The following is a 23353-nucleotide window of genomic DNA, read 5'->3' as shown; positions in this document are numbered from 1 at the left end:
GAGCAACATGTAATCCAGTTGACATAAATGAAAAGATGATATTGGCAGAAAATTGGGCTGCATGTGAATATAAAGGCTGTTGAATAACAGGGAATGGGAAATGACATGCTCAGCAGCAGCGAGGGAAAGATGAAAGGAGTTCAGAAAACATTTGTACGGGAGAAGCTGAGCACGAGTCAACAAAGGCTGGAATTCTGTGCTCCTCCAGTGCTGCAGCCTCAGCCCTACCTGTGCTCAGGCTTGGCAAGTGCTGAAGTGTCAAAACAATTAGAGTTTGTTCTCTGGTTGCTAACGTGCCAGCTGAAGTGGAGGCTGAGGTGCTCAGCAAAGCCATTACTAAGCAAAATGAGGCATCATCATCACCCTCTGTATCACCGTCAGTAATTCCGGGGTAGGAATGGAATGAAGGGCGAGCAGGGAGTGATTGGGGATGGAAAAAGAAGCCAAGAGGTGAGGAGACTGCAGCATGGTGATTGAAATAAAGCATTCTGTGCGTTGTGAAGGGTCGTGTCGAGTATGAGAATTCAGGAGGAGGGAGAAGTGAGCACCTGACCTGGGCTCGCTGAGATTCACCCCAGGTAGGTGGTGGCAGATGGAGCTGACATCCTGAGAGAGGCTAAGAGGTGAAAGCAATAATGAACAGCCTTCACAAGGTGAAAGCAGAAGAAATATTAGAGCTGTTACAGGAGAGCAAGCAGGAGATGTTCAGATTTATGAGCTCTTTTGGAGAGCAGCCATGGTTTGTCTTTATTTCCTAGTAACTGGTTCTTGATTTGAGCTTCCTCAGGTCAGCAGATTAGTGCCATCAGCTCTGAAAGGTTCTCAGCCCTTCCTTTGGATCATCTAGCAGGCTCAAAATGAACATGTGGAGTGCAAGCATGATCTGCTTTGGGGGGAGCTGTCCTGAAAAGCAAAAGCAACGGAAAAAAGTAAGAAAAGAGAGAGAGAGAGGATTTTATTATGGCACCATCTGTCTCCTGGCTGTTAATATTTCTCTCCCCTCTTTGCAGTGATTCTGAGCACTGGGTTTGAGGATGATGTTGGAGGAGGGATGGTTCCAGAAGGGACCATGGCTGTGGCTGTGCCTCCATGGACAGCAGGGCCTGGATGAGGGGCCCTGTGTGACATTGATCCCAAAAGTAACACACGGAGCGAGCCTTGGCTTGGAGGAGGGTCAGCGAGTGAATCCCAGCTTGGTGCTCCTTTTCCTGCTCCCATTCTCTTTTTCCTTGCTTTGCTCCCACTCTTGGTGCTCCTTTTCTTCCTCTCATTCTCTTCTTCCTTGCTTTGCTCCCATTATCTCCTTCATTTGTTTTGAAGTGAATTCCAGCTTGGTGCTCCTTTTCTCGCTCTCATTCTCTCCTCACTGGCTTTGCAAGTGAATTCCAGCTTGGTGCTCCTTTTCTTGCTCCCATTCTCTTCCTCCTTGCTTTGCTCCCATTCTCTCCTTCACTTGTTTTGAAGTGAATTCCAGCTTGGTGCTTCTTTTCTCACTCTCATTCTCTCCTCACTGGCTTTGCAAGTGAATTCCAGCTTGGTGCTCCTTTTCCTGCTCTCATTCTCTCCTTCTCACTGGCTTTGCAAGTGAATTCCAGCTTGGTCCTCCTTCTCTTCCTCTCATTCTCTTCTTCTTGCTTTACTTCATTTAAGGATTTTAACGAGAGCCCAGACCTGTCTCAAGCATTTTGCTTTTGCACAGCACCTGGGACAGGCTCCCACTGGATGTCACAGCACCCTGCCAAGGGCTCTGCTCTCGTGTTTTTCCAGCTGACCCAGAGATTTCAAACAGCAGTTTCATTTTTCCTCTTTTAATTTAATTGGAGGACGTAAAAAGAGGCTTTTGACTTTTACTGGTGGAACCTGAGGAGGACTGAAGCAGTTTAAACTCGACAGACCTCAGTGGTGCAGGGCACCCTTCTAAACTTTTGTTTGCCTCCTGTGAGCTGCTGAAGAGAGCAGGGAAACAAGGGAAGAAAAGGGAAAAAAAAGAAAAAAAACAGAAAAAAGGCAGCTTTCAGTTACTAAACCCCCTCGTGGCATTGAATTCTAACCAAGTACATCCAGCCCTGCCAGCCAGAAATGCCAAAAGGAGGAAAGCTGCTGAATCAGAGGAGAATCAGGATTGGGAGGATGGTGGGGAATATGAGAGTAGCGCTAGGTGAGTTCATTTGATAGACTTATTGCTGTTTTGTATTTGCACATCATCTGGGAGCAAACTTCTTGGTTTTTTTATTTTTTTATTATTATCATCGCTGGGTTTTGTTCCTAAATTATTTAGCAAATGTTTTCTGGGAGCCACTTGCAGCATGCAGATGAGTTATCCCCAGCTCCTTGCTGGTCTAAGGAATGAGTTCTGCATCTCTGAGCTGAGCTCGCAAGATGCCAAATTTCCGAGCACCCTGGGCCGGGTAAAGTAGGAATTCCTGGTGCTCTGCACCCCTTGGGCTCAAATCTTATTTACAGGGAAAGGTTTGGGGGCATGGAAAGGTCAAGACAGCAGCAGCTTTTCGCCCTTTTGGAGCTGGTTTGGAAGCATGGAAAGGTTTGTGAGCATGGAAAGGTTGGGAGAGCAGGGAAAGGTCGGGAGAGCAGGGAAAAGTTTGGGAGTATGGAAAGGTTGGGAGAGCAGGGAAGGGTTGGGAGAGCAGGGAAAAGTTTGGGAGCATGGAAAGGTTGGGAGAGCAGCAGCTTTTTCCCCTTTTGGAGCTGGTTTGGAAGCATGGAAAGGTTTGGGAGCTTGGAAAGGTTTGGGAGCATGGAAAGGTTGGGAGAGCAGGGAAAAGTTTGGGAGCATGGAAAGGCTGGGAGAGCAGCAGCTTTTCCACCTTTTGGAACTGGTTTGGAAGCATGGAAAGGTTTGGGAGCATGGAAAAGTTTGGGAGCATGGAAAGGTTTGGGAGCATGGAAAGGTTGGGAGAGCAGGGAAAAGTTTGGGAGCATGGAAAGGTTGGGAGAGCAGCAGCTTTTCCACCTTTTGGAACTGGTTTGGAAGCACGGAAAAGTTTGGGAAGCAGCAGCATTCTCCCTCGTTTGGCATTGATTTTGGAAGCATGGAAAGGCTTGGATGCTTTGGGATTTGGATTATTTGGGATTATTGGAGGGTCTGGGCTGGTCCAGACCCCCCAGATTTACTAGGCAGTCACTTCTCAAGAAGAAAAATCTTTGACCCAAATGAAATAATTCCACTGCTGGTGGGAGCTTCAAGCAAGTGTCCATTTCCCTGAAGACTTTATTGGGGTGCCAACCCAAACTCAGTTGCATTTTGAGGCAGGTTTTCAGCTCATTTATTGTTTTGAAAAACACCAGTCTGGTGGCATTATCAGGAAACTGAGGAGATACAGCAGGAATGTCTTCGCTGAGCGTGATTTTCTGCAGGAAGCTGTGCTGATTAATGCTAATTTATTTAGGAATAGAGTTTGGCCATGGCTGTGTGCCTCTCCAAAAAATCCTGTTGGGTCCTTTCTCCACCACACTCACATGTTTTGCTGGAGTTGCTGTTGCATATGCTTGGGCAATAAAACATTTACAGCTATTTCAGAAATTGCTGCAGCGGGCAGTTTTCCTCATTAATTTGACCATTCTGGATGGGATTTCACGAGGTGTGAAGGCGTGCAGAGTCGTACCTGACACTGCCCCTGCTCCTGCTTGTAATGCCAACCTCTTTAAGGAAAAAATGAAATCCAAAAGGGATGTTTGGGGGGAAATGGAAGTGGCAGCTCCACATCCAGTGATCAGCCAGGAAATCACAAAATATCCTGAGCTGGGAGGGATCCACAAGGCTCATCCATGTCCTGATCCTGCAGATTTACTCTGATTGTTCTTTGCTTCTTCTTGCCCAAGACTATGGAGACTTTAAAATACCTCCGGGAGCCTGCAGGGAGCAACGGGCTATAAAAATATAACAATAATGATTTCTTCCTCCCGCCTCCATCTGAGCAATCTCTGAGCGTGTTTCAAATATCAAAGAGCAAGAAACCCATTGTAGTGCTGTCCCCTGGGTAAAGGTGGGAACAGGAGGCCCTGAGAGGTGGAAGGAATTCCACAAGGCTAAATGGAAACCCAGCAGACAGACTTGAGGGCAGGCTTTGGGTTTTGTCCCCATTTTGGGCAGAATCTTTTTTTGAATCTGTGCCCAAACGCTTCATATCTGGTCAAGATTTGGATGTTTCCTGCAGAAATGCAGAAAGAGAAAGATGTTTCCTTCTCTCCCATTTTAAAATGATGCCTGCACTAAAATATCACTACCACAGTGACAAATCAAAGAATTCTCTGCTCCATCTTCTATCCCAGAGCTGCACCTCAGCCTGACTCTCCTGGAAATATTAAGACAGATGATGGATAGGGACAGGTCAAAGCAGAGACGATCTGGAATTATTCTTTTCACATCCCAAAAGAATGAGCTCCTGTTATTCCTCACTTTCAAATTTGCCCCAATTTATGGGGTAGATAAGGCTGGAATTTTGAAGGGCAGCATCACGAATTGCTTTTCTTATTGATCGAGCTTTTAATGCGCCAACAATGAAAACAATAAAACTTGCATTTAAAAACAAACATTTCTAGCACAGGAGCTGCATTAAAATGACACAAATTGCTTTTGTGGGCTGAATTCAACAGAACACCCATGAGGTTCCACTTAAAAACAACAAGCCAACAAAAATCAAATTGCATTGTTTTACAGGCAAACAAAATGGTGAGCGCGCCTTGGGCTACGTTTTCAGCGTGTTTTCTTGGGAGATCAAAGCTTAAATCCCATTAACCCTTCACATGTCAGCCTGGTGAGTTCCTCTCCTTCACCTCTGAGCTTCTGGTGCTGCCTTCAGCAGGGAGCCAGGCTGGATCTGCTGCTCTTCCTCCTCCTCCTCCTCATCCTCCTCATTTCCCCACCAGCATCTCCACGGAAGCAGCACCTTGTAATGGGCAGAGTTCAAACAGCCCCTTCAGCCAGCCCACATTGCCTCAACTTTACTGACTGAAATCTGGCCACAAGCCAGCACTCAAATACATTTATTTTGGTTTTTACCATTCACTGTGGTGTCCCAGGTTTAGTTTTCTATGTTTCAGGTTCTGTGCTGCTTTAGTGTGCGGGTCTGGGTTCACATCAGGGGATGCTGAGCTCTGTGCACAGAGCAGGGAGACAAAACAATTCCTGCTCCAGCTGGGCACCAAGGACAAATGATCCAAATCTCAGCCCCAAGAACATGAGCAATGGTGAATTTAAGAGAGAAAAACAAGCAGAGTGGGAGTTCATGGGCTGAAGCTGGAATGGGACAGTGAACTGCAAGGTGCAAATGGAGCAGAACTGATCCCAGGGAGAGACCCCGGGAGCGCTCGTGCATTTTGGGGCCATTTTGGTTCATCCTGGGTTCATTTTGGGCCCATTTTGGTTCACCTTGGGTGCATTTTGTGACCATTTGGGTTCACCTTGAGTTCATTTTGGGACCATTTTGGTTCATCTTGGGTGCAGACCTGCCTGGGCTCTTGTGCTGCCCAAGGTCCATCCATTGAGAATATTCTTTTAATAAATCCCTGCTTTATTCTGTTACTCTGTCTAATCTCTGTTCTAGGTCAGCCTTCATTACCCTCCTGGCAAGTGGCTGAATGATGCTTTCTTGGCCAGAAGAGCCATTTTGGAGCAAATTAAGATTTGTTGGGTGCTTGTTAAAGACCTTTTGGACATCAGGTATGTTGGTGATGGATTGGTGTTGGTTGGTCACTCATAGTGAAGGAAAGCTGATTTAATTTGGGGTTTGTCACCTATGCCAATGACCACTGGGCATCTCACTGCTTCCTAAATAAATAAATGCCCACAAGATGCCACTTCCTGAGGGTTTGCTGCTTTCTTGGGGACAACAAATGAATATTTTGCACAAATATTCCTGTTCCACGTGGTGGCCAGATCCTAATCTGCTTTCACCGTCATTTCCCTGCTCTGCTTGGACCTTGCGTTGTGTGTAAATACAAAAACCCTTCCAAGCATTGTCAATTCCAAATATCTGCGAGTCCAGGTGCGTCACAAAGATCAGGAAGACAGAACAGATGCAGCATTTTGGGACTGGTTTGGGAGCATGGGAAAAATTTGGGAGCAGGGAAAAGTTTGGAACCGTGGAAAGGTTTGGGAGCAGGGAAAGGTTTGGAAGAATGGAAAGGTTTGGATAGTTTGGGATTTGGATTATTTGGGAGCAGGGCAAGGTTTGGAAGGTGGAAAGTTTGGTAAAACAGCAGCTTCTCCCCCTTTTGGAACTGGTTAGAGAGCAGGGAAAGGTTGGGGAGCATGGAAAGGTTTGGGATGCTTTGGGATTTGGATTATTTGGGAGCAGGGAAAGATTTGGAATATGGAAAGGTTGGGGATCATGGAAAGGTTTGGGATCATGGAAAGGTTTGGGGAGCAAGGTTTGGGGAGCAGCAGCATTTTCCACCTTTTTGGGACTGGTTTGAGAGCAGGGAAACATTTGGGATCATGGAAGGGTTTGAGGAACAGCAGCTTCTCCCCCTTTTGGAACTGGTTTGGGAAGCAGCAGCATTCTGCACTTTCTGGAGCTGGTTTGGAAGTATGGAAAGGTTTGGGGAGCATGGAAAAGTTGGGGAGCATGGAAAGGTTTGGGGAGCAAGATTTGGGGAGCAGCAACATTTTCCCCCTTTTGGAACTGGTTTGAGAGCAGGGAAATGTTTGGGATCATGGAAAGGTTTGGGGGAGCAGCAGCTTCTCCCTCTGGATTCCTGGTAGCTGCAGGATTTATCCCCCCCAGCCTGTGCTGATACTCAGAGTCCCATCAGATGCTTGAAGCACTTGGAAACTTTCCAGCAGCAAGGGGTCAAAAGGGAGGAATTTTTTTTTTTTCCATGAAATCCATAAAAAAAAAAAATCAGAGAAAGGAAGGGGAAGGAGGAGGCTGAAGCGAGGAGCTGTGGCAGAGGTGGAACGGCCCAGCTCACCCAGAGCAAGCTGCATTCCCCTTGCAGGGCCCCCTGTGCACATGCCAGAGCTGCCTGCAGCAACGTGCAGCTCCAGTGCCAGCCCCCAGCTGTGTCCAGCTGTGCCTCCCACCCCTCACCACTGCATCTGCACACAGCAACTGCCCCTGTCCAGAGGGCTCCCAGCCCATGGCTGCAGCCTGACAGCGCTGGGAGGCAGTTTGGGGATATTTAGGAGTGGCAGAGCTTGTTCTTGCACATAGGAAGGTTTTATTGCTTCCCCTTCAGTGCAAACTCAGCTGAGTCTTTCCCCTCAATTTCCCCTTTTGCTACTGGGATGAGGAAATGAAGAGAAAGGAGGGAAACACCAAAAAAAAACAGCAAAAAAAAAAAAGTGGAAACCCAAATCTATCTGCAGACAGCTGATTTTGCCTTTTCAGACACAATTTGAGAGGAGCAGGGAGGGGATTGCCTGTGCCACCCTCTGCCAGGGGTTTTGTCTCTGCAGCTCTGCAGCTCTTGCAGAGACTTGTCCCAAAAAAATGCACATTCCACAGCCAGAGCTGCCAGGACGCTGCTTTTCCCTCACTTTTCCAGGGGATTTCAGGAGTGTGGGGAGCTGCCTGGAAACCCAGATTCCAGGAGAATTTCCCTGCACAATGGGTTGCATTTAAAGAGGTTTGCTCCAAATGCAGCGCGGCGGTCGAGCCCAATTTCCAATGAAAAATGAAAAATTACTAAATAAAAAATTATTAAATGAAAAATTTCCAATCACTAAATGAAAAATCATTTAGTTTTGTATGACCTTTTTCTTTTTTTTCCCACTAATCCCATCATCATTTTTGTGCTCTGCTGCTTTGAAATGCAGCTCCTTGCCCTGGTGCGAGCCTGCATGGGAGAAAGGCTGACTTGGGCTGACTGGGTGGCAAATTCCAAGATTCCCAAAATCCTTTCAATCCAATTGAACAGGGATATTCCCAACTCTGAGGGAATATCCTCAAAGCAGCTCTGAGGCTGCTTTTCAATGAGTTGGGAATCTCCCTGTTTTGTCCTTTCTGTAGGATGTCCTTGCACAGTGGCCAAGTCCAATTTCCAACAAAAAATTACTAAACGAAAAATTTCCAATGACTGAATGAAAAATAATCTAGTTTTGTATGATTTTTAATTTTTTTTTCTCCATAATCCCATCATAATTTTTCTGCTCTGAACCCCTCTGCTGGTTTGAAATGCAGCTCCTTGCCCTGGTGCCAGCTTGCATGGGAGAAGGGCTGACCTGGGCCTTTCAGAGCATTCCCAAAATCCTTTCAATCCATTCCCTGCTCCGAGGCTGCTTTTCAATGAGTTGGGGATATCCCTGATTTGTCCTTGCTGTGGGATTATGGATGTGATTCCACAGTGGAAATTTGGATTTTGCTTCCATTTGAGCGTTGCTGTGATGCAGCATAGAAAATCTCCCCTTTATGGGGTTCTGGTGGTGCTTTTGGGGTGGGAATTTGGGATCCCACCTCACAGGGTGGTCCTGGCCTCTCCTTTACCCCACAGACACGCTGAGCTTGGCCAAGCTGAGCTTTCCCCCAGCTCCGCGTTCCCACACGCAATTCCTGTACAAGAAATTAATATATCTCGGGCTTTTTTCCTTTTGGGATTGCCAGGGAGTGAAGGCATCAAACCAGCAGGACCTGGTGGGCTCCAGAGGCATCCTGGAGCCATTAGATATGGCTGGCATTCGATCCAACAACTGAGCTTTTCCTGGTTTATGGATTCCCCTATTTGTGTCCATGCACGCACAATGGGCCCCATTATCGACCCCAGAGCAGGGCAGATGTTTCCCACCCCAAAAAATCCATTTTCTCTCAGGCTGACACCCAGAGGACCTCCAAGGTGCACGTTTCTGGGGTTTATGGACATTTGGGGAGCAGAGAATTCCCTCCCTGCGTGGTTTGCTCACGTTCCCATCAGGAATAAAAGCTGGGATGGTGGAAAGGAGCGGCTGCTCTCAGCTGGAGCCTGCTCAGGGCTCTGGGCTTGGGCACACCTGGGCTTTGGGAGAGGTTTTGTCCATTAAAATAATCTCCTGAATGTGGGTGTTGGTTAAAAAAACGCTCTTGGAGAGGATGGGATTGGTGTGCAAGTGGTTAAAAAGGGATCTCTGGGTCTGAAAAGGGAATTTAAAAGGGGTTCAGTGTGTCTGAAAGGGGATCTCTGTGTTTAAAAAGAGAATTTGAGGTTTTAAAAGGGGGTTTGAGGTTTAAAAAGGGCTCAGCTAGGTCTGAAAGGAGATTTCTAGGCCTAAAAGAGATCTCCAGTTCTGAAAGGGAATCTGTGGATCTAAAAAGGGATCTCTGGTTCTAAAAAGGGAATTTGAGGTTTAAAAGGGGTTCAGCTAGGTCTGAAAGGAGATCTCTGGGTCTAAAAGGGGATCTCAGGGTCTATAAAGAGAATTTGAGGTTTAAAAAAGGTTGGAAATGGGTTCAGCTAGGTCTGAAATGGGATCTCTGGGTCTAAAAGGGGATTTCTAGGCCTAAAAGGGGATTTCTAGGCCTAAAGGGGATCTCTAGGTCTGAAAGGGGATCTCTGGGTCTAAAAAGAGAATTTGAGGTTTCAAAAAGAGAATCTGAGGTTTAAAAGGGGTTCAGCTACTTCTGAAAGGGGATCTCTGGGTCTAAAAAGGGAATTCTAGGCTTAAAAGGGGTTCAGTAGGTCTGAAAGGGATCTCTGGGTTTAAAAAGGGAATTTGAGGTTTAAAAATGAGAATTTGAGGTTTAAAAGGGGTTCAATTAGGTCGGAAAGGGGATGTCTAGGTTTAAAAGGGGATCTCTGGGTCTGAAAGGGATCTCTGGGTCTAAAAAGGGAATTCTAGGTTTAAAAGGGGATCTCTGGGTCTAAAAGGGGATCTCTAAGTTCAAAAGGGGACTTCTAGGCCTAAAAGGGATCTCTAGGTATGAAAGGGAATGTCTGGGTCAAAAAGGAGCACAAAAGGCAAGTTGTGATATTTTCCAGGTGTGCAAAATGGGATCATGTTCTCCTCCAAAGAAGTGGAATCAGAGAACACCTAATTTCAAAATATTAAGCCACCAAAATATTGATAAAGGGACATTTTTCATTTAGGCTGTTGCCTCCCTGTGAAAAACCATTGTTATGGGGGAAAAAAAACCCCAATTTATTGATTCTGTTTCTACTCAAGATGGAGCATTCCTGAGGTGGAGGTGTGCTTCCCATCCTCTCCCAAATCAAACGCTCCAATTTTCCATTTAGAAACTATTTTTCACTTCCATTTTTGTAAAGCACAAATACTTTCTTTTTTAAAAAAGCCAAAATAGAAACGGAGTTCAGATTTTATTTGAAGCTGGGGAAGAAATATTTTGTGTGGGAACTGAGAGGATCTTTGAGTATCTCAAAATTTTGAGCCCTCCTTCTTCTGATTTTCCAAAACCCACCTCAAAAAAAAAAATGTGGGGGAAAAAAACCCAGAAATGCAGGAGAGATTCCAGCTTACAAGGAGCAGCTCAGTGTGAAGGTCAGCTCTCCATGTTCCTGCGCAGCACGTGCCAGAATATTTCACTGCTGGGACAGAAAGTCTGTATTTAAGCAGCAATAACTCACGGGAGGGATTGACAGGTTGGAATGCACCTGGTTCAGGCTCTTGGTCGCTAATATCATTCCCAGTTTTCCCTGCTGAAAGGCAGCTGGGATGGTTTATGGGATGTCCAGCTTTTCTTGGGGCTGTTTTAGTTAAATTTGCTCCCAAAAATTAAACTGGTGGGGTGGGATCCCTCGAGGGACAGATAAATTGGAAAAGCCTCAGTGTTTCCCATGTGGTTGTGCCAAATTTCTCCCTTTAAGGGCACCCAAAAAACCGCCAGAATCTCCCCAAAATTCACCAGTTGCTTCTGAAAATCGAGGCCAAGCTCCTGAGCTGGCAATGTTGTTTAAAAACAATGGGGGCTGGAGGAGATGAGAATTATTTTAACACTTGGGAACGCTGCCAAGTCATTTCCTTCTCCTTTATTGATTTTTTCCGTTGCCAGTAAATATATCTGCGGCAGCAGGATGAAAGGAGAGGGGGGGAAAAGCAAAGTGTTAAAAAGGAGAATGAAACAAGATACGTGCCCTGAACCTCTGAGGAAGGAGGAGGACATTTTAAGGCAGGAGGAAGCAGGGGATTCATGGAGGCATTTCGCGGGGTTAGACGCGGCAGCAGACAGCCCAATATTATTTTCCTTGCCTGATCCTTTACTTAGATTGGCTCCTGTTTCTTGCCCTCATTGTGCAGCCCCTGTGAGAGCTGCTCTCCGTGCAGAGACATTCCACCTACATTCCTTTGCCACCGGGTGAGAGGAGGGGGGAGTGCAATTATGTGGGCAAGCCAGACACAAAGGGCTCTGCTCCACAGCTCCAGCTCATAAACTTCAGTTCACTTTTTCCCCCCTTAAAACAATATTTAAAACCCCTCGAAAAAAACCAACCAAACAAAAAAACACAAAGCTCTGTTCCTCTCCTACCTGCCTGCAAGTGAAGGGTTTGGAGCTGGAGCTATCCCTCCTATAAATATTTCCCTCCCCAGCACTCTGTAGAATAAATAGGTTTTAATTTTTTGGCAGCATCCACGCTTCTCTCTGGGTTTTTTTTGGTTTTTTTTTTTTTTAATTTTTTATTTTTTACCGGCATCTTCTCTGTGCTAATCACAGAATCCCAGAATGGTTTGTGTTGGGAAGGACCCCAAAGATCCTCTCATTCCAAAGAACCTCACCTTCCACTGGAGCTGCCAACAGATTGAAAAGTTCCTGGGATTAAAAGGCATCCCAGCAACACCTTCCACTGGGAACAGATTGAAAAGTTCCTGGGATAAAAAAGCCATATAGGTGAATAATTTTCCAGGTGTATTTATGTCATAACATTTATTGGGATATAATGGGGGCCATTATGGCATTTACCCAAGAAGATTCCAGGCTGCAGGTGTGACCCTGCTTTTCTCCATCCTGGAGGGTTGTGGCACCATCCTGGGGCTGTCCCACCACAGGCACCTCCAGAAGGAGGCACGGAGGTGTCTCTGAAAGCCCTGGGAGACACAAAAACCCAGCAGTGATGGAATCCTGCAGCTGGGGAGGCTGCAGTGTGGAACAAACTTGTTTGGAAGTTCAAACTGGGACAGGTGAACACAAACTTTCCAGGTGAGCATGCTCAGGGCTGGGAGCAGGGCAGGGTTTTGTTGTCCCACCTGTGAGCCCTGAGCTGCGTTATCTGGGCTCTCCCCACGAGCAGGGCTGTGGAAATGCTGCTGCCCTGCTCTCCCTCCCTATTGATTTCTGTGCCCCTGCACTCCTTCTTCCCATTTTGTCTAATAAGCAAATTTCATTACCTGACTTCACAATTTTTCCTCTGGGCCATTAGAATTGCTTGACTGTATTCCTGGCAGAGCCCTTAATTAGAGATGGATCAGAACTGATGTCATTAAAGTGATCCATTAACCACACTCTTCCTTCCACTCCAAACGCAGGTGGCTCACAGAAAATGTGACCTGGATCCAAATGGCCACTGAGAGCTGAGCCCCAAAGCTCCTCAGACAGCAAAAGATGGAGAAGAAAAGTCAAATTTAACCTTCCACAGATTGTCCTGACACAGGAAACATTTCTAGGTTTATCCTGCAACCAAAGCATTTGTGATGGGTAAATTATTTCATTTCTCACTGTGCTTTTTGCAACACTGGATCCTTACTCCAACAAGGTAAAAACGTTATCATTTTTCCTCTAGTCACATAAAAACCCTCTGAGACAGAATTTCTTCTTCAGGCACCTTGAGAGCTCTCTGGAAGCCAGTACAATTTTATATTTCCCTATAAACCCCAATTAGGTTGGACTCCATATGCTGAGAGAGACATTTTGGCTTTCTGCTGCCTTGCCCAGCAGCCTGGCACTCGCTGAAATAAATCACAGCTCTTTTCGGAGCTGGACGTGGCCAGAGGTGGACACAGAGGAGCTGAACACGATGATCTCAGAAGAAATGCTCTGAATTAAGCAGGAGGTTGCTAAGCCACCAGACTGCTGCAGTCTCCAACCAAAGTTACAGCGCTGAGTCCTTGCACAAAATGGGGTTTTCCAAGGGAAACAAAAGTCTGCAAGGACACAACCTGAGCTGGGCATGGCTGGAAAAACTCCTGAAGCCATCCAGGATTTCATCTCGCACCTCTTACAGCAAAACCAAAGAGCCTCCCCTGCCCCAAAATCTGGAGCCTGAGACTGAAGTCTGCCTGATTCCCTGATTATTTTTGTTTATATGGACATTAAAATAAAAATAATGTTTCATTTCCCCCATTTTTCATTGTCTGCCCCAGTTTTCCCCCAAGGAATGCTCAGCACATATCCCAGATCATCATTCTGAGGGCTGAGACCGGATGGGCTTTAAGATCCCTTCCAACCCAAACCATTCTGGGATTTTAGGATCTTTCTAGAAAGTTCTTCCCACCTCTCCAGCAGGCAGAGAGGGTTAATTTGGCCTTTCCCTGGACCTAGCAGGGCAGCACCTGCTAGCAGGGGTGGGATGTTCCCTTGCACAGCTTGTCAGAGGCAAATCATTATTATTATTATTATTATTATTATTATTATTATTATTATTATTATTATTATTATTATTATTATTATTATTATTATTATTATTATTATTTGGTGAAATCACACGTTCCTTTGTCTGTGTCCTACCCCTCAACCTTCAATCCAGCCTCGCTGGTCTCTCAGCCCTCGCTGCCAATTCTGCTGCTTTCCCTGTTTGCAGAAACCTTAACTCTGTGTTTGAATTGGCCTGCAGGACGTGTTTGAGGAGGGCCAGGGACTGAACAAAAATGGGAGGCTCTCATCCCCCCAAAAAAGCAGCGTAATTTGCCTTTAAAGGCTCTTAAACAGCAAACACATTCTGTCTGATCCTCCTTAATAAAGTATCCCAGCAGTGCTACAGTGCCTTATTTGAGGTCTGTGCAGTCTCATTAAATTTGATGTGTCACAGAGGGCTTGGACATGTGAAAAAGGAGGCTGCAGGAACCAGCATTGAAGTTTGCCAGATTTGCTAAGGAAAAATGATTCATTATGGCTTTGCAAAATGGACACCCTTCAGGCTCGCTGATGGTGAGAGCACCGCAGCCTGCAGATTTAACCCTTGTTAACAGCTGCTCCAATTAAGGATTCGGTTTGATCTGGGGAGCTGTGCTCACCCTCGTGTGCTCCCAGCGAAGGGAAGGAAGGCTATTAAAGATTTAAGGGCTGGATGGTGCGGCGGGAGCTGGGGGAGGCGGGCGGAGGCTCCAGGGTGTGCTCAGGTGCTGCAGGGTCCTCCTGAGCCAGGACAGATGCTCAGAGCTCATCCTGCATGCCAGAGCCTTGGGAAGGGACAGGAGGGGCTGGGAAGTGGTTTGGGGCCACCCCTGGGGTGTGGCTGTGGTTTGAGACGGGAATGTGCTGGTGCCGTGGGGCTGCACAAGGACCACGTTGGTGGGGCGGTCTCCTCTATGCAGAAGAAGAGATTTCCTTCCTTCCTTCTGCCACTTTCGCCACTTCCTTCCTTCCCTTCCTTCCTTTCCTGTTGGACACTTTCCTTCCTTCCTTCCTTCCTTCCTTCCTTCCTTCCTTCCTTCCTTCCTTCCTTCCTTCCTTCCTTCCTTCCTTCCTTCCTTCCTTCCGCCACTTCCTTCCTTCCTTCCTTCCTTCCGCCACTTCCTTCCTTCCGCCACTTCCTTCCTTCCGCCACTTCCTTCCTTCCGCCACTTCCTTCCTTCCTTCCGCCACTTCCTTCCGCCACTTCCTTCCGCCACTTCCTTCCTTCCGCCACTTCCTTCCGCCACTTCCTTCCTTCCGCCACTTCCTTCCTTCCTTCCGCCACTTCCGCCACTTCCTTCCGCCACTTCCTTCCTTCCTCCGCCACTTCCTTCCTTCCTCCGCCACTTCCTTCCGCCACTTCCCTTTCTTTCTTTCTTTCTTTCTCTTTCCTCCCTTTCCTTTCCTTCCTTCTCTATTCAGGGACATTTCCTGCAGATTTCACAGATTTGTGCCTTATGGGGCTCAGTAGATGATTCCTCTGGGACACAAAACCCTGTTGATGCTTTGGAGCTTGAGTTCCAGTCAGTTCTCACCCAACTGATGTGGATCATTCCCTTTAGAGTTGGACCCTTCTGATGCTTTAAATTTTAGCTTTCATATTTCCCACATTCTGAACTGCATTGGAATAGAGCTCTGAACTCCATATAAAGTGTCAGCAACTCTCTTCACAGCTCAGTCCCACAGAACAATCCTTGTCCAGCCCCAGAACCAAGGACATCGCTGCAGCTTCAGCCCAAAAAGTGCAAACAGAGAATTGAGCAACAAACAACAGAAAACTGAACAAGTGAGAGCAAACTGGGAGGCTGGGACTGCATCACCTGAGCTGGAATTGGACAATGAACCCAATATGGAAATGCACCAAAACTTATAAAAATGTGAAAATTCCTGACTCTGAGTCCACCTTGGGTGTAGCCATGGTCAGGCTCTTGTACAGCCCAAGGTGTGTCCTTTAAAACCCTTTTAATAAATCCCTGTTTTATTCCTTTAACTCTGTTCCAGGTAGACTCTCAAGACATCACCTCCAGCTCAGAATATTCCGTGATCCAGGAATAAAAGTGGCTCAATCCTGCAGGAAACATCTCAGGCATCTCCCCTGTGCTTTTCTGGTTTGTGCTTTTCTCTCTGCACCTTTTCTGTGCTGGGTGAGGAGAAGGGAGGGTTGGGAAGGTGACACAGGGATGGTGCCAGCACAGGGTGATGATATTTTGGATTACAGCAAAAACAGCTTAGGAGGGACATCCAAAAAACAATGTGAGCAGAGCTGGATGCTGTCCTGGGTCAGGAATGAGGGAATTTAGGGATTCCCACCCTGCCCTTGTGGTGGGAGCAGTGACACAGCCAGGATTGAAGGCATGGAAACCTTCTCTAAACCTCAAGGTGTTAACCTTGGGCAAAAGGCTGCAAAAATGAGCAACAAGCTCCTCACACACTGCATCCCCTTCCTCTGAGAGCCTGCAGGCTGAAATTCACAATAAAGCCACATTTCAAGTCAGGATACCAGAGGGAAAAAAAACAAAAGGAGAAGCAGGAAAACAGATCTGGGGGATCCATGTCTGTTCCTTAGGACAGCAACAAAAAGGAGCCAACCCACCACGGGGGGATTTCTTGATGCTGCAAAGAATTCTCCTGATTTGTGGCATCTGAGTAAAGGGGGCCAAAAAGAAAAAAAAAAAAACATTTGTGCTTTTAAAAAGGTTGTAAATCACACCCTGAATGTTCACCATTTACATTTTAAGTGAAATAGGATGTCAAACCATTTTGCTTTATGTTTATTTTCAAATACTGTACGCTTTACTGTCCACTTTCTGCAGTGCCTGTGCCATTTAAATCATATTGTATATAGCCCAGGATGCAGGGGGATGTAAATCTCCCAGGGTGTGTGTATACACCAATTATTCTTGGGAAATGCAGCCAGCCAGAGTTCACAGCACCTGAGATACATGAATACAGTGGCCATGATATTCCTGGGCATCATTTTGGGGGATTCTTACCCAGCAAATATTTAAGGGTAAATCCACCAGGTTTGGTGGTGTGACACAGGTTAAAAATGCATGCAAAATGAGATTTTTTAATTTCAGGGAGCAAATTTCAGCTGTAGGCACATACAGATGCTGCGTGATAAATAAAGTCTCTCAACTGCATATTTAAACAAAGCATTAAAGCCTTCACACTTCCTGTTGGAGAAGTATTTTATTCCTTCCCCTTTATTTATACAGCGTGGCAGCAAGAGCAGGAATAAATTTCATCAGCTTCTCGCTGCCTCATCGCCAGCAGAGACACACAGGAACAAGATGAAACATTGTTCAAATAAAATGTAAATTTAACTCGCATGCCTTGTCCAGTAAAACACTCGGAGAGGGAGAGGGGCCAGGGCAGGGATGCTCTGGGTGTGGGCCAGCTCTGCAGGAAGAGTTTGAATATTTGGTGGGTGTAAATGCTGCTCTGCCTTTGGTGGGGGTGTCAGGATGCAGGATTTGGGCTGGGTCCATCCTGGGAGCAGGCACAGCCATTCCCTGGGTGCTGATGCTGAGGAAATTTGGGTTTTCTTGCAGCTGTGTCTCCTTTTTGCTTCACTCGGCCTTTAACAAGGTGAGAGTTCCCACCAGGGCTGCTCTGTGCTGTCCCATCTCTGGCTTTTCCTGAGCTCGTGTCTTTCCTCAAAGGTTTGCTTCTGTTCCAGTCTCCCCCCAAATTGCATATTTTGTGGGTGTAAATCCTGCTCTGCCTTTGGTGGGGGTACCAGGATGCAGGATTTGGGCTGGGCTCCATCCTTGGGTCCATCCTGGGAGCAGGCACAGCCATTCCCTGGGTGCTGGTGCTGGGGAAATTTGGTTTTTCTTGGATTTGTGCCTCATTTTTGCTTCACTCAGCCTTTAACAAGGTGAGGGTACCAGGATTCAGGATTTGGGCTGGGCTCCATCCTGGGAGCAGGCACAGCTGTTCTCTGGGTGCTGGGGAAATTTGGTTTTAATTGGATTTGTGCCTCATTTTTGTTTCACTCAGCCATTAACAAGGTGAGAGTTCCCACCATGCAGTCCCATCTCTGGCCTTTCCTGAACTTGGGTCTTTCTAGCTGTTCCTCAAAGGTTTGCTTCTGTTCCAAGCTCCACAGAGTTTGAATATTTAGTTTTTTATTATTGTTTTATTATTGAATAGTTTGTGGAATTTTTATTACTGAATATTTTAAGTCCTGCCCTGCCTTTGCTCACGCTGTGACCTCTCGTTGTCTTGCAGGTGACCCAGGATTGAGGAGTGCTCATTGTGACCCCCTTGCCCTGCAAGAGCCCCCAGCCCCCAAAGGGCAGGATCTGTGCCCAGTTTGTGCTTTATGGGCAGAGGAATTCCCTGTGTTATCACAGAAAAATATTTCCCTACCAGCAGCGTAATAAGAGTTTTGATTGCCTCGCTTTGGAAAGAGAAATGGGGAAAATCCATGTGGGAAATGGGGAAAATCCATGTGGGAAATGGGGGAAAAATGATGTGGGAAAAAGGGAAAAATTCATGTGGGAAATGGGGGGGGAAAATCCATGTGGGAAATGTGGGGAAAATCCATGTGGGAAATGGGGAAAAATTCATGTGGCAAATGTGGAAAAAATCCATGTGGGAAATGGAGAAAATCCATGTGGGAAATGGAGAAAATCCATGTGGGAAATGGGGAAAAATCCATGTGGGAAATGGGGAAAATCCATGTGGGAAATGGGGATAAATCCATGTGGGAAACAGGGGGGAAAATCCATGTGGGAAATGGGGGGGAAATCCATGTGGGAAACGGGGAAAATCCATGTGAGAAACGGGGGAAAATCCGTGTGGGAAATGGGGGGAAAATCCATGTGGGAAATGGGGAAATATTCATGTGGGAAATGTGGGGAAAATCCATGTGGGAAATGGGGGAAATCCATGTGGGAAGTGGGGGGAAAATCCATGTGGGAAATGGGGAAAAATCTATGTGGGAAACAGAGAGGGAAATCCATGTGGGAAACAGGGGGGAAAATCCATGTGGGAAACAGGGAAAATCCATGTGGGAAAAATCCATGTGGGAAATGGGGGAAAAATCCATGTGGGAAATGGGGAAAAATCCATGTGGGAAATGGGGAAAATCCATGTGGGAAATGTAAAAAAAATCCATGTGGGAAATGGGGAAAATCCATGTGGGAAATGGGGGAAAAATCCATGTGGGAAATGGGGAAAAATCCATGTGGGAAATGGGAAAAATCCATGTGGGAAATGGGGAAAAATTCATGTGGGAAATGTGGAAAAAATCCATGTGGGAAATGGAGAAAATCCATGTGGGAAATGGGGAAAAATCCATGTGGGAAACAGGGAAAATCCATGTGGGAAATGGGGAAAATCCATGTGGGAAACAGAGAGGGAAATCCATGTAGGAAAAAGGGGGGAAAATCCATGTGGGAAATGGGGGGGAAATCCATGTGGGAAACAGGGAAAATCCATGTGGGAAATGGGGGAAAAATCCATGTGGGAAATGGGGAAAAATTCATGTGGGAAATGTGGGGAAAATCCATGTGGGAAATGGGGGGAAAATCCATGTGGGAAATGGGGAAAATCCATGTGGTAAACAGAGAGGGAAATCCATGTGGGAAATGGGAAAAATCCATGTGGGAAATGGGGGGGGAAATCCATGTGGGAAATGGGGGAAAATCCATGTGGGAAATGGGGAAAATCCATGTGGAGAATGGGGGAAAATCCATGTGGGAAATGGGGAAAATCCATGTGGGAAACAGGGAAAATCCATGTGGGAAATGGGGGAAAATCCATGTGGGAAATGGGGGAAAAATCCATGTGGGAAATGGGGGGGGAAATCCATTTGGGAAATGGGGAAAAATTAATGTGGGAAATGTAAAAAAAATCCATGTGGGAAATGGGGAAAAAATCCATGTGGGAAATGGGGAAAAATTCATGTGGGAAATGTGGAAAAAATCCATGTGGGAAATGGAGAAAATCCATGTGGGAAATGGGGAAAAATCCATGTGGGAAATGGGGAAAAATTCATGTGGGAAATGGGGAAAAATTCATGTGGGAAATGTGGGGAAAATCCATGTGGGAAATGTGGGGAAAATCCATGTGGGAAATGGGGAAAATCCATGTGGGAAACCGGGGGGAAAATTCATGTGGGAAATGTGGGGAAAATCCATGTGGGAAATGGGAAAAATACATGTGGGAAATGGGGAAAATCCATGTGGGAAATGGGGAAAAATCCATGTGGGAAATGGGGAAAACCCATGTGGGAAATGGGGGGAAAATCCATGTGGGAAATGGGGAAAAATCCATGTGGATTGACATCACCTGAGCTGCTCAGGTGGGAATGGGCAGGTGAGAGCAGCACTGGAGTCATCCCTGTCCTCTACAACCCCAGAAAATCAGAACCATTGGGAATTTGATGTGTTCTGCCTTAATTTGTACCTGTGTGCTGGAAACTCAGCTCAGAGGCAGTGCTGCATCTTCCCTGAGCCACCCTCCTGGTTAATTAAAGATATTCTCCCCTATAGCTCCTAGCCCAAATCCCATTTACCAGCCTTCCTCGTGGGCAAAGAAAGGCTGAAATTCAAGCTGCAAGGGCTAAACAGATCCACATTGTGCTGTGGAAAAAGAAAAAAAAAAAAAAAAACAAAAAAATAACCCAGCCCACATCCCAACTCAGTTAGCTGCTTAAAACGCTGCCTTGCTTATTGCCATTGTGAGAAAACCTCATAAATCATGAGATTACTTTCTCAGGCTCTGTCCTAGGAGCTGTCCTGAGGGTGGGGAGATTGAGGCAGCGCAGGAAATTTGGATTTTGGCTCAAATCAGTGGCCAGGACCAAATCCCCCCAAACCCCAGAGACCCCAAGGCCGAGCCTTGCACACAAGAGATTTGCACAGGCTGAGAATTTTGGAACCTCCAAAGCATTTTAGGGAGCTTGCAAGGCTCTGCTGCTTTTGTGTTTCAAATTTGGTGCGGCTGAAGGGGCTTTGCAGCCACCCAGACCTGGGGATGCTGCTGCAATTTGGGCACTATATTTTAACACATTACATTATTCTGCTTTATATTTTCTCTTCCTCAGCTCTTCAGCATCCCGTGGTCTGGCAGCTCTTGGGGTTGAAACTGGAGTAGAAAAGATTTCTGTCTTGGACTTGGTGCCTGTGTTGTAATTCCAAAATCCCCATGAGATTGAGGAGCTCTCCTCAACAGCTGTACAGGTGCACGTGCTGAAAGAAATTAGGGGTTGTCATAATTCCAGCCCAATTTCTGCTCGTGGCAGAGGTGATATTTTGATAAATAATCAAAATGAATTGATTTTGAGAAAACTGAAAAGGATTTATCCCCACTAGGATAAATGGTGAAGCCTTTCCTCTAAAAAATCTTGTTATTTATGAAAATCAGGAGTTTTTGTGCAGAGCATTCCTGTTGGTTTAATCTGAAAAGGATTTATCCCCACCACAATAAATGGTGAGGCCCTTCCTCTAACAATCTCATTATTTATGGAAATCAGGAGTTTTTCTTCAGAGCACTCCTGTTGGTTTAATCTGTTGCATTCTGCAGTCACCGAGTTTGACCCAAAATCCCCATTTTTTATCTAGAAATGAGCTGAATTGAGCTCATAAATGAGCTGAACTGAGCCTTCCAGCAGTGGGACAGGGCTACCAGGGCAGTTTGAACAAAAATCCCCATTTTTCCCTAGAAATGAGCTGAATTGAGCTGAACCTGCCCTTCCAGCAGCGGGACAGGGCAGTTTGACCCAAAATCCCCATTTTTTATCTAGAAATGAGGTGTATTGAGCTAAACCTGCCCTTCCAGCAGTGGCACGGGGTAGCCAGGGCAGGTTTCGCCAATATCCCCATTTTTCCATAGAAATGAGCTGAATTGCCCCAAACAGCAGGGCAGTTTGACCAAAAATCCCCATTTTTGCAGCAAAATGAGCTGAATTGAGCTGAACCTGAGGCTCAGAGCCCACGGGGCTGGCACTGAACCCAGGATGGAGCCCAGCCCTCCCTCCCTGCCACCACAACAGCACCTGGGCCTAAATTTAGCTCCAGACCTGCCACACTCTTCAAGCCAAACTGGGACAAGCCTGATAGGAGCAGCTCAGAGATAAAATATTCCAGGTCTTTCTCATTACAATTCTCCTCATGCAAGATTATCTTTGATTTTTTTTTTTTTTTCCATAGCTCCTCCACACTGGCAGCCAGAGGCTTTGTTTAAAACACATCCATCATTATCACTGTAATGTATTATTATTATTATTACTTATTCATTCATATAGCATTTTTCTCCCACCAAGCCAGGAATCAAAGTGGTTTACACTCTTGCTGTCTGAAAGCAATCTGAAAGGAGAAATTAAGGGCGGGGGGGGAAGAGTGTTAAAAATACCTAAATAAATCTGTGAAACTGGGTTCAGGTTCACAGTGAAAACTCCAGGTCGAAAGTAGGGAGGCAGGAAAAATAACGGTGAGGAGCTGTGGGTAGCTGGGAAAGGGATTTTGTTGTGTAACAAGATATGAAAGAGAATTTAGAAGAGGTTTTGCCTGGTCTCATGCCTTGAAGGGTGTTCTCCAGGTAGCCGTGTGTGATGCACAATAGATCAGCTCTGAAGCAGGAATCCAGAGCTGGCTTCAGCACGGGGACATCTGGGAGTTCAGGTGGAGATTTATGGCATAATTAATGAGGATGGAGGCTGGTGCAGAATTCCAGTGATACTCACATTTTCGGTACTGTGGGTCTGGGCTTTATTTGCAGTTATATTTAAAAAAAAAAGCCCAAAACCAGAACAAAACCCAAACCAAACAAACAAAAAAACCCCCAAAAATCACCAAAAAAAAAGCCCCAAAACCAAACCAAACCAAACCAAAAAAACCAAAAACACAAAACCAAAAAAATCCCAAATAAATGTAAAGAAGGGACTTCTGGGGTTAGCTATAAAAGAAGGGAGGTGAAACCCAAACGAACCCTAATTCTGCCCTTCCAAACATTAAAACCACCTCACATCTGCCTCACCCCAACAAAACAGCACAAAACCCTGCAAAGGCTGTGTGACATCTTGATTTTAGAGCCTGGAGAACCCTGAAGCCTTCAATAATTCATTGTTTTCTCCTCCTAATTTCCTGCCCTGCTCCGAACGTGCCCCGCGCGTTTCTCGCTCAAGGTTTAGCTCAAGGTGATTCTGTTTGTGCAGCTTTTTCCGTGCTGCCTCTCTTCCCTTTTTAATTTTAATGCAGCGTTTGGGGTTTGTCTCCTGCAAGCCTCGCTGTCTGCTTTGTGGAGTAGCAGGAAGGCAGGAAAAGATATGACTAAGGAAGATTATGATATCATTCTGGCTAAGTGCAAATGCATTTTAAAAAATGCTTTGGCTTCTTACCAAGAGGAAGTGACAGATGATCTTTGGCAATTTTATTAATGCATCTTTTCTGTGTTGTTCTGCATATCCCCATTAGTTTCTAGAAGCAGACAAGGACCAGCATTAATTTTCTAAATCTTTGCTGTCTTCCCTCTCAAAAACCTTGTACAGATATGGAAAACTCCAGCCCAGATCTGCTTTTTTTTTTTTTTCCTCCTTTATGTATATATGTGAAATCCTTATTTGAATATCTGCCCACTGGTTATTTTATACCATCATTTGCATAGTTCAGCTTCCTCCTGACTCCTCAGCAAGATTTAAATATAACAGCCACCATCCCAGCGTGTATTAACAGGTCTGGGAGTTCACCTGGATGTCTTCAGAGAGCTGTCACGTTCCCAACTGCAAAATAAGGAAAAGAGCCACCGTGGCCAAGAATTTTCTGGACAACTTCCTAAGCAATGCTGGGAGACAAGGAGCAGCTCCTCTGCCACCACCACCTCTCTGAAGGTATCAGGGTGACCTCTGA

General features: G+C 46.0%; 1 long non-coding RNA gene across 11 annotated transcripts in view; it reads left to right on the top strand.

Annotated features, from left to right (window-relative positions):
* LOC102072446 (uncharacterized) overlaps positions 1-17977 on the top strand; it is a 35289-nt gene extending 17312 nt beyond the window's left edge. For 2 of the 11 annotated variants that reach the window (XR_012583864.1, XR_012583859.1), the window contains exons 2-7: positions 4679-4775; positions 5565-5680; positions 11601-11774; positions 12410-14027; positions 15495-15601; positions 17730-17977. This is a non-coding gene — a long non-coding RNA (uncharacterized LOC102072446). The other 9 variants (XR_012583868.1, XR_012583863.1, XR_012583862.1 and 6 more) reach the window with 9 other exon arrangements.
* The last annotated feature ends 5376 nt before the right edge of the window (positions 17978-23353 follow it).

The sequence above is a fragment of the Zonotrichia albicollis genome, chromosome 27, assembly GCF_047830755.1.
Source record: "Zonotrichia albicollis isolate bZonAlb1 chromosome 27, bZonAlb1.hap1, whole genome shotgun sequence".
In the NCBI taxonomy this organism is placed as follows: domain Eukaryota; kingdom Metazoa; phylum Chordata; class Aves; order Passeriformes; family Passerellidae; genus Zonotrichia; species Zonotrichia albicollis.
The sequence above is the reverse complement of the archived record's forward strand: the minus strand, read 5'-3'. Positions and strand labels throughout refer to the sequence as shown.